This window comes from Drosophila melanogaster, chromosome 2L (genome assembly GCF_000001215.4).
Source record: "Drosophila melanogaster chromosome 2L".
Classification (NCBI taxonomy): Eukaryota; Metazoa; Arthropoda; class Insecta; order Diptera; family Drosophilidae; genus Drosophila; species Drosophila melanogaster.
The window spans coordinates 21,026,651-21,041,930 of record NT_033779.5 but is presented as its reverse complement, the minus strand read 5'-3'; the positions used below and the strand labels follow the sequence as shown (position 1 = coordinate 21,041,930).

Sequence of the window (15,280 nt, the reverse complement as noted above, 5' to 3'; positions counted from 1 at the left end):
GGTACACTTGCACTTTTTTATAAAAATTATGACGTTCGGCAGAGTATGGACATACCGATGGCGTGATGATCAGCGATAGATTCCACGTCAGCGCGGCAGTACGGTACACTTGCATTTTTTTTGTATATTTATTTATTTTACATTTTTCCTCTCTCTTTTTTTTTCCCTGTGTTTGAATATATGTTTGAGTTTCATTTGGTACTTCACAACTTCAATTTTGTTTTATAAAAATTTGTTCCTAGTCACTTTCAGTCGACATCTTGCATATAGTTTGTTTCGTTTCTTACATGTTTACTTACAGGTAGGTAATTATTAATAGGTAGGACATCCTACCGGCTGCGCCAGTTAAGTCCGTGATCGAGGGTGGAGCCTTTTGTGAAGATATGATGTGTAAATGTATGAAGGTTTTTAAGTTTCAGCAGATAGTTGTAGTGTGAAGATTTCCAATAAAGAATACGACTGACTTTCTTGAAGTTCAAAATCAGTGTGTAGTTTATTGTCAGAAAGTGGCTACTCGAATCCTCCGTTTTCATCTTATACATAAGTACATAGGTTCTTAATTGTAAGCATAATGAACATGCCGACTCGGCATGTGGCTGGCTAGCTGGGGACAATGTTGCAGTGCGACTTTTGAGTAATGTCAGCATTCGGCCGGATGCGGTGTTCCAGTTGCCGTCTTCCCGGTTGAGTGTCCGATGATTTGTTTAGAGGCGTGGGGGTTTAGGGGGTGGGGTGGTAACTCACGCATACTGGAAAATCCGTTTCGTTTTGACATTTATTGTTTTTAATAGTCTCGAGAGCTAGGGAATTTTATGGCACATCCTCGAGCGATAAAAATCTTTACTGCCCTGGGGTACATGCATATGGTTTATTCGTCGTTCCTTCGTTCAATAAGAGCCGAAGGTAAATAAAGTAGGGGATAAAAAGAAAAAGGCCTTGGAATTAGCCGGGCCACCTCATAAAGTGAAAAGTGTCATAAAAATTAGTCAAGAAATCACGCTGCCCACTCCCAATTTGTATTTCTTCGGACGGCTCTTTTCGTTTCTTTCGGACTTTAAATATTTCAGTTCCTTTCGGTTATTTGGTTGTTTGTTCTGACACATTTGTATGCTAATGAGGGAGCGGGATATGGAGGTTGTTTGGCTTGGGTAGGTGCTTCCGGCGGGATTCCCTTGGTCTTTTTACCACTGACTGAAATCTATCAGGTTTTTGACGAGGGTTTCGGGCGGGAAATCGCTTTCGGAGGATAATGCATTCAGCTCAGGTCTTGCATATCGAAGTGGCCGCTGATAAAGGATTTGGGAAGTAGTTTAAGCCATTTGGACGGGGTCATAAATTGAATTATAATTCAGGCATACAACATTTTTTCTGTCTGTCTGCCTGTGAGCTTATGTATGCCTAATGTTCTTCGGATTAAGGTCTTTGGGTTGAGTTGTTTTATTTTTTCTCCGCCAGAGCGTATTTCTTGGGTCTTAAGTCCTAAGCACTGCACTTCGGTTGGATGAATCAGCTCGAGTTGAAAACAATAATAATAAACCATGAAAATATGAACTTTAAAGTGTGTTTCCAGGAATGGCTCCTAGCTTTTAACTAAGATATCTGGGGATACAAATTGTGAAATGTAAAGGGCGGCGACGTTGAGTTGAGGTCGACTTGCACAGTCAATGTCTAAAATAATAATGCTTTATATCTAGGTACCACGAATTACACGAAAATTAAACACTTTCCTATCCACTTGAGCCAACCCTTTGATTTCTTTCCGATTACCTATCCCAGATTTCCCATTCTTTGTGTATGTACATATTTCCATCGAATAGCTTTGGTTATCTATAAATAACATTTTGCTTGCCTTTCTTATCAACTTCCGCTTCTTAATGTCTCTCCAACCAAATTGCAGCCAAACTCTTAGTTTTCCTCTCCCCTCTTCTCGTCGTCTTTTGTCGCCCACCCATCTCTTTTACTGCGGCCCGTCCCTTTCTAGCAAATGGCTTCTATGGCTGTCTTATCCTTCAATGTGTGTGCGAGCTCGGGTGTGTAACAAAGATATCAATGGCAACGGAAAAAAAAAAATTAGGGAGGAGTGGGAGGACAACCTTGAACCTTGAACCCTAGAAAAAAACAGGCACGGCTCATTTCCGTAGCGGGTCAAACAAAGACAAATACACGCGGCTAAAGCGAGATAGAAAGATCTAATGCCACAAATCTAAAATCCACAAATGCCACAAAAAGTCAATAAATGTGCGCCTTTGCTTAGTATTATCAACAGCTCGTTAGGAGCCTCAGAAAATTGACCAAAAATGGGTATATACCATAGTTATATATATATTGTAGATGAAGGAAAAGACAGTGGCAGGGAAAGACAATCAGATGAGAGGAAAAACTAAGACAAACAAAAGACGCACGAAACTGAAAGAGAATTAAGTGAGGCCTGGCAAAAAGTAAATGAGGAAAAAAGAAAGTTCCGCAATTCCTCTTGTTCTTGGGCACTTTTTTTGTTCCCAGCAATTATCCGCTGGTCAAACAAAAGTCATTAAATTGCGGAAATCGGGTCACCAAACCGACAACAAACCCAACTAAACGAGGGGCAAAAAAGAAAAAATAAGCAGACAAACGGAGGCGAAAAACCCCGAAAAACATTCGAAAAAAACATACGACTAAATTGTGAATTTATTTACATTTAATTGCATCTAAGTTACAAAACAAAAGCGCTTTGTCAGCCTTGTCTCTGAAATTATATTTTAATGTGTGGCCCCGCTTAATTGTGATGATGATGATGTCCCTCTATTTCTACTTTTTAACTTTTCTTGGTTGCCTCAGTGTCGAGATAATAATGATGATATGACTCATTAACCTCGACGCATGACCCGGGCAAATTAGAACTACTAGAAGATTCATTCCAGCCTCGAAGACACCATTTGTTTACACTTCACAGCAAGGAATACCTCAATTTTAAATTATATTTTCATTCCATGCAGACCGATTAAGAAACCCACTGTTTTTATGTTTTAATTTGTTGGTAAAAGTGAAAAAGTGAAGAAAAAAGGTTTACCACATTATTTTGTTTCGGCACATTTTTTTTTTCTGCCCAAAACTCGCTTCCCTGTAGCTCAGTGTAACAAATATTGAAGAGCATATGAGCGATATAGATACATATTTAAGCTGTCTGTGGCAACCCGGCCTGTTTGAGCTGTAAGTGTCTTTTGAGGCCGTGTTTTATTGCTGCTAAGTTCGCTTGTTGACTCTGGCTGAGTCATCATCTCGCGGTTCGTCGGTTTGATGTTAGAAGTTGCCCGTTCTCGAGCCCCCAAAAACCCCTACTCTCTTTCGAAAAACAGCACTTAGCTGACATATTTTCCTTTGTAAAACTTAATGGTCTAGATAAAGTTCGGTCGGCTGGCTGCGGTTTTGTCGCTTAAAGTTTTCCAAAGCGAGCATCGCATGCTTAGCATTTAAATGAACTGAAAAACTAAGTTTTGCATTGAAGACTTGGCGATGATTCAATTGGCCGTGCATTCGCTGGGCTTTTGCAATCTTTTGGTTTGCAATTTGAACTTCACTTCAAAGACCACACCTTGGAACCGTTTTTCATTTTGATTTTCATTTTCCTTTTATATTTCCATTTCGATTCGTTGGGTTTGTTTTGAGCTCGGGGTTCGGATTTGGGTTCTCGGGTTCGTCATGATTGCAATATCATCTGCAATCCAATGCGTCTCCATTTCCCACGTTTTGCCTTTTGTCTTCTTTTGTCTGAGTGCCCCGCTTGTGCAATTAGTTTGGAATTTCGAGTCATGCCTAATGAGCCGAGTGGGGTCAAGGGATTTAATTGCATCTTAAACGGTTCTCTCAACTTCAACTTCAATTTTGCCGCAGCTGAAAAGGCAAATGCAAATGCACTTGTCGAGTTCTATAAACCACATCCCGTCGGCCTCGTCTTACTATATTTGTGTTTTCCCTCGTAAAAATATATATGTGTGTATATACGTGGGTATATACGTGTTTATTGTTCATTTGTTTATTTGTTTACATGGCAAACATAAACCAAACAAGCGCCGCCACTGCTGGTGGCAAAAAACTTTTAAGCCGAAATATGTTTACAAATGGCCAAAGAAGTTGAGCCCGGCTGGGGAAAGTGTTGGGCTAATTTTATTAAATTCTGTGAAGGAGCTGCCTTCCATTCTTTAAAGCGTATACATAAATTATTAGGACCGTTCTATGATATAAGTAGGAATTATCTAACACGCTCTCTTATGGTTTTAGGGAACAGGACATATTAAAATTAATTGAATATATACAACAAAATATCTATCATAATTATAGATTCTTAATAGATATTAAAATTAGATATTGTTCATTGCCCAATTGATATTAATTAGTTTCTTAGTTTTTATTTTAAAAGTACAATATAATTGCTTCTTATTTTCAAACATAAACTAACCAAAATTATTGAGCTTTAAAGCAGATTTTTCCTGGCGAATGCTTTTATATAGAAAATAAGCTAAAGAGATGGATGTTTCGATGAAAAAGAAATTGATAGCCAATCACTGGCCCTGAAATAACTACTTTTCACTACTGGCTCGTCTATTTACTCTCCTACAAAGACTCATTTCCAATTGTTTTCGATTCCACAAATTTGTTTACTCTGGAATGCAATTGAAACCTTTGCGGAGGTTAATTTTCTTGGAGTTTCGTAGAAAAACAACCTCATTGTTTACTCGTATTTCTCTCAACTGGCCTTAGCCTGGATTCATTTATGTTTACGTGCCACATTTGGTGCCTTTGTTTACCCCAACTTCAGCACCGCAATTCTCCAAAGCGATCAAAACAATTGAAACTTCTTTGGGGCTTTCTTAAGGGTCGCAACATTAATTATTGGGTCGCAAGCCCGTGTTTTACGAAATTATAATCTGCATTTTCCGTTCTGTTAGTGTTAAGCAACTGCAGTATTTTTTTTACCATTTTTTTCGCTCATTTTTTGGGCCAGTATGTCTATAATGCGCTTTAATTACTGCGGGAAAAGGGGTTTTGCATTCGTCAGGAGGCGAGCATTTTCCTCCTTTCTGAATTTATGGACATTAACTGGAAATGTGCAAAGTAAATCGTGTTAAAAAGAACTTATCATTTGCATTACGGCCTTCTTCCCCATTGGGTTATTATTATTTAATTGCTGGCGCTTTAATTATTGACCAGACACGAAACGAACTTCCATTTAACATTCATTCGATAAAAAAATAAATCAAAATGACAACCGCTGGCAAGAAAAGCAATTTTCGAATAATCCCATGGCAAATTACATGCCAAAAACACAAGACAAACGCTTCAACCAAGTAAAACTAAAAGTTGCAGCAGAAAAAAGGCAAAGGAAAAGTAAATTAAGCGCCTTTGACATAGAAAATGCAATTTGCTGAAAAAAAAGTATCTGCATAGCGAAAGGGCTCAAATAAAAGTGAAATGCATGTGGGAGAACATGGCCGACTCAAAAACAACCATACCTAAAAGAATAAAAAATGGAATTACGAGCAGTTTTATTCTAGTTTATCACACGAATTGAGTTTGAAAATGCGTAGCCTGGCAAAGTGCCACAGAAAAGAGGGAAGGAAATCGGAAAGAAAAGGAAAAGAAAAGAAAAGGAAGGGAAAGGAGCGATGAAAATTGCAGGGGAGTGAAAAGGGAAATGCCCTAAGATAGATGCATCAATTGGAAAGGCAGAAGAAATGGCACAAAAATCGACAACGATGTCGAGGACGTTGACAAGCGTAAAAGACACCCAGGCATTGAGGACATGTGTGCGTGTGGAAATCCTTTAAAAAGGCAATTTTGGTAGCACTTAAATGCAGACTCACAACCGAAGAAAATCAGTGAAGGGACGCAGAGTGGATCGAGGACACGCGGCTGCTTCTCCTTTTCCTTTTCTCTTTAGTACCTCTTAGTCGTCTGATGTGCCCGAAAGTGTCGAAACAGTTGCATTTAAAAACTACAATATATGAAAATAAAACGGAAACGAATCTTCCATTTGGCAAATTGTTTTCCAAACGTAGCCCCTGGAAGCGACCAAATCCTTTCGTGCGGCAGGCTGAACAATAGGTATTTTGGAAGTCGGGACCTTCTCTATAATAGTCTTAGTGGTTTTTCTTGGCCTTCGAAGTCGGCTGATTGTTGGGTGGTTCGCCTCCTGCCTTCTGCCTCCCTTCTCCAATCTCCATTCGCCTGCCACGCCCACAGACACATCCGCCGCATAACTAGTTGCCGTCGAGAGTGGCATAATGGAACGGAACGTGGCGCTGCCGAAGCATGTGGCATGTGGTAGGGCGGTGTGTGGCATGTGCCATAACTCCACCAGCCACGCAACCACCCACTCTTACACAGCAGCTCATATTTGTGTGCGTTTGTGCAATAATGGTGCAGGATGGCAGGTCCTACACTGCAAATGTCTATATCTCGAAATTAAAGTGCATTTTTTTTTGAACCCTTGAAAGAATCTTTATGCTTCAATTATTACATTATTGTTAGATAGTTGTATACATATGTCTTAAAACATTTTTACGATTTCTTGGTACATTTTCGGTAAATCTAATTCTTAATTATTCATTCTGAGGCGAATGTATCTTTTCACCACAGTGTTGATGCCTGCTGAGCCACATGTTGATGGCAAAACGAGACCTGAGTAGCCTGGCCAGAACATCAGGGAATCGGGTGGCTGATGCCTTTAATTAGGCAGCATCGGCTGCAGGATATCGAATCATAGATTTATTTAACATGGAACCGCTGTAGTTACACCGCCCACCCACCACCAGAGCACACACACTGTGTCGACGGGCGCAATGCATAAAATTGTGTCACAATAATCTTGCCACGCCTGGAGAGTGGGGAAGAGGAAGAAGAAGAAGTGGGCAAGGAGGAATGGCAGCAGCAGATTTCTGCCATCAATGCAATTGCCGGAATGTGACATTCGCAAGGATGTGCTGGAAAGAGGATGCGAGGCTGGTGGTGTGGTGGGGCGTGGGGTCGAGGAAAACGGGAACATAGGCAGTCATTGCATAATTGCAATTAACACAGTCCTCGGTTGAAACTAAAACAGTTACTTAGTGCAAAAGACAACTTCCTCTGTGGGCTCTTCCTCTGCCTGCTGCCCTCATCCTGCATCCCCTGAATCCTTGTGCCTGCGAGCGTGTGCGTGAGAATGTGTGTGGCGTGCGAAAAGGTTTCCCCATTGTGCACTCAAGTGTGCGCAACACTCAAACACAAAGGCCGCATACGAAATTTCACACGAATCCTCCTCCAGATATATACTTACATACATGTATAGTATAAATGTGGCTGGAGGATGTTCTCTATCTTTTCTGGCTGGGCATAATCGATGAGGGAAGCAAGAAAAGAAGTGCGAAAGCGGAGGCATGTTGAACAGAAACTGAGCAACAAAATCAACGCCGTGTCCCGACAATACAAAGGACATTTTGCTGCAATGAAATAAATATAGAAAAAATCCAAAAACTGTTCTCCTCCCTCCCTCTTTCCAGTGCAGGCCAAAAAGATTGCCGTTCAGTGCGGATCCGCATGAATGAAGTGAAGTGGCAACGAACAATGACATGTGGGAAACTGCAGGCCGAAGGGCATTAAAAACAGATCGATTGCCAGTAAAATTAGCCAGCGGGAAACCGTAGTTTTCGGAGTCCAGATGAAAAGGGGGATGGGATGGAAAACATTATCCTTTTTGAAACATATAGTGATATGTTTGGGATGTGAGGTATATGTTTTCGTACACGTGAAGGAAATTTAAAACCATCTAACTATTAAACTCAATTCACTTTAGTAGGTCTTTGATTTCTTCATCAATGAACCCTTCATTCAATTCCAAAATCAAACCACAATCCTCAATAGTTCCCATTTTAGATTGAAGTTTCTGATAGTTCGGAAGTTCCTTAAAAATCAGTTTGAACTTTTCCGCCCCATAAATCGATTAAATTTTAAATATGCTCCCATCCCATTTTCCATATTTTCCTACCCATAGGTCTTGTTTTCGATTCGAGCTCCCCTTTTCGATGCGATGGTGGTTGTCATCGCCGTTTTTCGCGAGCAACAACTGTCTGTGTGCGCGGAGCTATTGGGAAGGATTTTAAAGGAATTTCACTTCACCCTGATATGTCGCTTATAGGCGACCCCTACTATCCAATTTTCATAGTTCCCTCCGCCCCACTCCGCTCCGCGCAACGCGTTGCCAGCGAAATTTTACTGTGGCTGGTTTTAACATTGTACAATTTGCCCAATAACATGACACAGGCATGAAAATCAGCCAAGCCAACTAGGGGTGCCATAACCTCCACCTCTGGACACCTTCCCGCGCCATCGCTAGCCACCCCTGCGCGTGCGTGCTGCTGCTTCTTCCTCCTACTTCGCGCTGGTGGCAAAAAGAAACAACAGAAAAAATTACACCAAAGCGGCAAGAACTGGTGAAAGGTAGGAAGAGTACAATGTGTGCGGCGTACATTTGTATATGTATAAGAAGAATATTATTTTTCGGTATAATGGGACATGAACACGAAATGAGCAGCGTACTGAGCCAAACCGAAAAATAAGGAACCGGGTACTTTGGTGTAACGGGCATATCGGGAAGTGGTAGCGGTAACGGTAAAGCTAACCGTTACCGGCTGGCGGCAATGGGAACGCCGTGTGATATATTTTATTTTTATTGATTATTTCTTGACTCGTGATTCGAAGGAACACCGTCGCCCCCACATCTTATACACGTTCAAACGCCACCGAAAGGACGTTCCCTTGCACGGTTAATCACTAATTTTGAAAACCTAAAGAGATTGAACAAATATGTTCTATTTGAATAGCAATTTAAACAATTCCATTGATAATTCACTAGAAGCTCGATTTGAGAACGATTATCGTATTTACGTTCATGTAGAATATCTGCAGTTTCAGTGTGCCGATATAAATTGTAGCTTCACGTGGAAATGGTTTATAGTTGGCAACTTATTTTTTTTAGCGTTTTGGCATGGCTAACACGCCACGAACACTTTAATCAAGCACATATTATATGCATATGTGGGCGGTAGTGGTGTTTATTCCTTTTTGTCGTTGTCCTGCATTTCGCTTTCATAATGACAGCGCTAACAACAAAAATAATAACAAGGAAAACAATACATTGTTGTCGTTGCTGCAATTTTCATAATAAAGCAAAAACAAGTCGACAGCAACAATAAGAATAATAAAAACGGAAAACAAACACCTTGACCCAAATGCGCGTTACCAACGCAGAAAATAAATTCTCCACCGTCCATAGAACCTTTACTCTTACTATTTTTAATTTGTCTAAACATTTTTTAGATTCAAAAGCAAAAGGGAATATTTTGAAAGGAAGCGAAATCCAGCATATGGCCCCGACAAAAAGGCTTTGTTTGCGTTTTTCAGATCCTCGCCGAGTTGCCTGGTTCTCTTTGCTTTAGCATAAACAAGCAGACAATCGCTTTCTATCCCCCAGAACCCCAGAAAACCCACCCCAAACCTCATCATCCAAAAAATGCATACGCAAATTTATACACCAGATATAACTTTGAGGTTGGGGGGCGTACATGAAACATGCATGGAAATTTTCAGTAAAAAGCAAAAATATATTTTATGCACTGTCGTTTGTGGCTTCGAGCTCTCGTTCTCATTCTGGTTTCGGTTCTGCCTCTGGTTTAGTCCAAAGAAAAATAAATATGCGAATAATAATAAAGTTTTCTGGGGAAATGCATGCGGTGAAACTTTCTTTTCACTCTGATACCCTTTTTAGCCCATGAACGAGATCAAAGCGTTGAGTGAGGCATTGTCGCTTAGGATATTGTAGCTTAGAATATCTGTAATAATCAAAAATAAACATATTAAAAACAAATGTCCAATTAAATATACATATATATATATATATATATATATATATATATATACTTAAGCCATTTTTTTCGGAATGTATTTTTTGTTCCCCATACATATATGAATTGCACGGTCTTGTTCCTTATTTTTTTTTGATTGCTTGTGGGTTTAACTAGATTTACTTTAGCTGCACTTTATGCGAATTCTTCAGTTCCTACTCCTTTTTCTTTGTGGGGCATCTTCAACTTCTGCTTGGCAAATTTTATGGACATTGTGTGTGTGCGAGGAGGTTTTTGTAAGTTTTTAATTAAAGCGAAAGTGTCGACAGGCATGCTGAGAATGTTCCCAGTGGCCAGGACCGGCAGCAATGTCCTGGGAGCCAACGAGCTGCCACTTTTGGCTTTTTGCAAATTGTTGCAGTTTATTTTATTTAGTTTTCCGAGCTGATCGATAAACTTGGCAATTTTCGCTTGGCCGTTCGGTTCATCGCCTGCTAACAGGCAAACTTTTGTGGCAAGACTGCATAACCGGGTCTAGAAGGATGTATAGAATAAATCATATCACAAGTACCTACACAAAAGTTTTCACACGAACATCATGGTAAATGGTATAGTAATGTACGATTAGGAATCAATTAAACCTCTCTTGCCGAAATATTGAATTTTTACAGCTAATGGTTCTTCTTCCACCATATCTTTTCAATCTAATAAATTTAATTGTATATAAATTTGCATTTTTTTTTAAATCAGCCCTCACGCTCTCGGCCCAAATAAAACCCAGCAATTTGTCAAACAAGTTGCTGCCCACGCAGAAATGAAATGAAAAAGAATACAAACCCAACCAGCAAAATGAAAACAAGAATTTGTAAATCTTCCAAATTAGAATCTTGTCATTCCGATTAGCTTCAGACACACAGCCAAATGATTCAGTTTTTATTCCCAGCCAAAAAACTTAACTAAAGAACAGGTTTAATCTCGACCCAGAGATTGCCTTCAAGGGCTTAAATCGCACATACAGAAGAAAAACGGCAGGAATAATAAAAGGGACACGGAGACATTGTGGCCAAAAGGATCTTGGGGAAAAAAAAGGTCCAAATGAGAGAAAATGCGCGCACATAAAACAAGATGAAACAAAGGCCAAAACGGCATTAAATACAATAAAAACACGGGAAAAAATATTATTAAGAATACACAGAATGCGCAACGAGGGAGAGAGAAAGAAAAAGCAATTAATAATAATTAATGTTTTTATCTTTTTGTTCAGCCTTCTCTCGTCGTTTTCGCCGAATAATATTTCTCTCGCAGAGAGACAGGAAACCGAATCCCAGACATCGCAGTCCAAGTCCAGAATCCCAGAATCCAGTTCCTGCATCGTTCGTCTGCCTCTGTTTTTTATTACATTCAGCAGCAGCACGGAGTTGACTTAATTGATAATTGGAATTTCTTTTTTTTCCCTGCAATGTATTTAAATTTTTCAACATCATTTCGTTTCATTTGTTTCATTGCTCTTGCGACTTTAACCCAAAAAGGCCGCAAAACTGCGAGTTCAAATAATTGTTCAAAAGAATCTGCAAGCCGGACTAAAAAAAAAGATACAAACAAAACCAGCAATAATAAAACCAAAAAACCGCAGCGACTGCAAAAAGAGAGAAAAAACTTTTTTTTGCGGTTTTTTCATTGCAAAAGTGTTGGAAAGAGGCGTTCTAGCGTTTAAAAAAAATTTTGTGGCCGTCGCCAATCGACAGCAGCAACCGAAATGTATCTTAAAGTTTGCCACTTGCCTTCTGAATCTTCCTCTGATGGTGTTGATGTTGATGGTTCTTCGGCTTGACTTTTTGGCTGCGGGCGGTTTTTGTTTTCTTTCCGTCGAACGCCTTCGCCGCTCTCCAGATACAAAATGTATCTGTGTGTGCAGCTGGGATTGTGTCTTTCGAGCATGTAGCTTCAGGTTGAGTTTCAGCCTCAGCACTTTTTTCGTATTCGGAGGTCTCCGCAGCTTAAGTTGGTTTGTTATTGCTTTTGTACAACATTTAAATGTTTAGCTGCCGGTTGAGCTCTGCTTTCGAGAGTGTAAAGGGTATGAAGGGTGTTCTGGCACCTGAAGATCTCTTAAGGCATAAAAAGAAAAAAGTTAAATAAATAAGAGGTTACATATTTCAATCCAATATAAAATTGATTGTTTTTGAATATATTAAATTTTAAAGTTACGATTATAGTAAAAATATATGAATTAAAGATATTCACTTGATAATAAATTGGAATTTAATTAACAAATATCCGAAGTTTTGGGTATATCCCAAACCACAGCCCATTTTAAAATCCCATTCACACTCATGCTTTCTTGTTTGCTGTAGCCTCTTCCTTTAGTTTTTGTAGGCGTGAGTTTTATTTCAGCTCACTTAATGCGAATTAAGCTAATTTAAAAGCGATTCGAAATTAACTTTAATGTGTATGCAAAGCAACACGAAATGCGAAGAAAAATAGTAGAGAAACCAAAGCAAAAAGCATTTCTAACACTCTTTCTCCATTCATTATGGGTTGCGTTTTGTATATTTGGGCTTAGGCTTTCCATTTTGTTATTATTTTTTTTTGGTATTTGATTTGGAAATGTGTGCTTTCGGGGGTTCGATGTGTGGGCGTCTTAAAATGGCTACTGTTGCGCCCGCTTTTCCAGTGGATCGAGCCCCCATATTCTTCCATATATCTATTGAAATCGCTGTGGTTGTTGTTGTCCATATTGTTGTTCTTGCCGTTGCCGCTCTGACCCAATTGACGTAGTCAACGTCGTCGTCATCGCTTCGCTTGTTAGAGAAGCTCTCCAAATAAAATTGGGAAAAAAAGAAAAAAAAAAAAAAAAACGTTGAAAATAGGGATACCCAAAGTAGAAGAAGTGCAGGTCGCTAGTAAAATGCACATTGAATGAAGATGGTAGGTTCCACTACATGTCCACGGAGGTACACACACGCCTAGCAATGTATATATGCACGTATGTGTGCCTAAATTGTAGGTAGCAAGCATGTATCTTAATGAAGGCAATTTGCTTGTCGAGTTTAGGCAAGTTAGTTTACCGAAAATTGGCATATGGCCAGTAGCAACAAAAGCCCCGTACAGGGAACTGCATTTGAACACCCCAGTCACCCACTTACCTCCTGCCCACACCTTCCCTTATTGCCTTATATAGAGCTTACAGCCTATGCTGCCTACAACGAACCATTCACCAAATACAATTGTGAGACTAGTCAGGAGTACAGAATGTCAGAAAAATGTTTAAAGCTATTTATCTGGATTTTGAAATTAAAAACTTAATAGATTATTTATTACTTATATTTAAAATTTACGTACGTAAACACAATTTGTCATTAATAAATTTTAATTTTATCTCCCTTTACTTATAGTTTTATATGCGGAAGCCAATATCGCCATAGGACCGAAATTCTCAAGTGAGTTTAGATACAAATCTTTTTATGCATTTAAAACTATATATCTCCAGAAGTAATAATAAATACATATTCGCTCTCAATATTAATACCAAACGTCGGCACTCTGCAATTCTTTTCTGTACCTAAACGTCAGTTCTCAAGAATTTTCTTCAAGTTGCCCAAAATAAATTTAATCTTGAGGAACTTCCTCTTTAGGAATTTCGACCGTATCTTCCTCAGTCTTTCACCAGTGCGCACATGTCGATAAACCAACTTACACACATCGATGGCGATAGTGAACACCATGATGAGGTTCGCAGGGAGAAGAGGAGGTTTCGAAAAGGAGGGCCTGAGAACGAGGATGAGGACATGGCAGGCATGCACTCTGGGGGGTAATGCGAATTTGGCCGTTCAGCCTTCAGCCCCATTTCCCCCTTCCACCGTCCGCCCTTCCTGCTTCCTTTCATACACGTGGCGAAAGAAGAGTTATGCAAGCTGCAGATACATTTTGGCCCACATGTGCGTGTGTATCTGTGTGTGGTATGTAGATCCAGGGCTTGCACGGATGGTGGTTAGGGCCCAAACAATGCCGAGAAGCGATGGATTAGAAATGATTTACTGGCCAGTTGGAGAAATGTTCAGCCATTACTTCCCGCCTTTAGTCCATTTGCAAAAATCTTAGATTTCACAACAGAAATTGCACATAATACTTATTTTAACCTTATTTTCAAGAAATATTATAGTTTAACCAAATTAAAAAAAATAACATCAAAAACTAAATTATATTCCCAAACACCATTAGCATTTTATGAACTTAGTCCAGACTTTTGACATTTTTATGCATCATAGAGCCCGTGTACATTTATCATTCCAAAATGTTCTACTCGTCCATTAATCAAAACACTTAAAATATTGTTTTCTGTGTACGTTTCGGGTCCCCGAAAATGCCAAAACGAATTTAGCTTAAACTGCGAAAATTTAATAATCTAATAAGGCAAATTTTAACAAACTATTTAATGGCTAAACTGAGTGCAGACTCGACTCGGCTCAAATTCAAGCCGGCGAAAGAAGAGGCAGGGAGCCGGGGGGCTGGAATTGGCCCAAGGCGGAGCGTTTAGCTTAAGTTAAGCGGAGACAGCAGCAGCCGCGTTTAATGTCTGTGAAATTGAAAAATTTACTCTTTAATATGCGAACGGGTTGGTCCGTTGCCTCGTTGGCTTCTGAGCCCGAGAACCTGCCGGAAAGAGTCAGATACGGATGCTGGATTCTCGATGCTGGTCAGGCCAAATGGTGTGGAAGCCGCTCTGGCTGCTTTGCTTTGCCTTGCTGCTTGAAGTGCAGTTAGAGCAATTTCACAACTCACTAACAATCATTAATGCGTCGCCGACATTTCGCCGCCCGTCACCTCCCCCTCTGGATTTCTTTCCATAGAGAAGGAAGTCAGCCTCTAATAAGCAGCCTCTCCCAGCGAACTTAAATCATAAACAGGCCGAGCTGGCTGCTTTATGAAATGGAAAATGTGCAGCGAATGAAAGAAAACACAGGCCAGGCGGCGGCGGCAGCGGCAGGCGGACAAAATAAAATTATTCCGAGTCGATGGAAAAGCTGGGATGGATGGATGCTAGGTTGTTTGGTTGGCTGCCTCGTTTGCTTGTGCTTGGATGTGATTGAGGCCTGCGGCTCATTTTGAAGTTCGAGTCGTATAGCGCTTACTAAATCGACACGCAGATAGATATGAGGAAACCGTAAAATAGGAGTGGGTTTTGGCTGCTGCCGGTGCTGCAAACGATATGGCAGAGAGAGTGCATGGCCGCTGCGAGGTGAGATTGAGAGTTAGTAGAACTTAATAAGCAATGCTTAGCAGAAAATAATTGTTATTTTTATAATATGATTGATCCTAGCTGCTGATGATTATGGGAGGGTGGTTCACATATCCAGGTGTATTTCGTAAAAGAAATTCCAGGTATTCGGAAGGACTAAAATACTTTCTTTATGTCCCTTTTTTTT

The 15,280-nt window shown here is 40.0% G+C and overlaps 1 protein-coding gene and 1 non-coding gene across 4 annotated transcripts in view, besides 1 other annotated feature; one reads left to right on the top strand and one right to left on the bottom strand.

Annotated features, from left to right (window-relative positions):
* Positions 1-742: part of a mobile genetic element that runs on past the window's edge.
* CG42238 (uncharacterized protein) overlaps positions 1-15,280 on the top strand; it is an 86,645-nt gene that overhangs the window by 10,234 nt on the left and 61,131 nt on the right. The window contains exon 3 of one of the 3 annotated variants that reach the window (NM_001273724.1): positions 13,250-13,294. The exons of 1 other annotated variant lie outside the window; for it this stretch is intronic. The gene's annotated coding sequence lies outside the window, so the exon portion shown is untranslated. 3 annotated transcript variants of the gene reach the window in all.
* Positions 7,008-7,156, bottom strand: snoRNA:Me28S-C2789. Its single transcript, NR_163226.1, has one exon. It is a non-coding gene; the product is annotated as a snoRNA:Me28S-C2789 (small nucleolar RNA).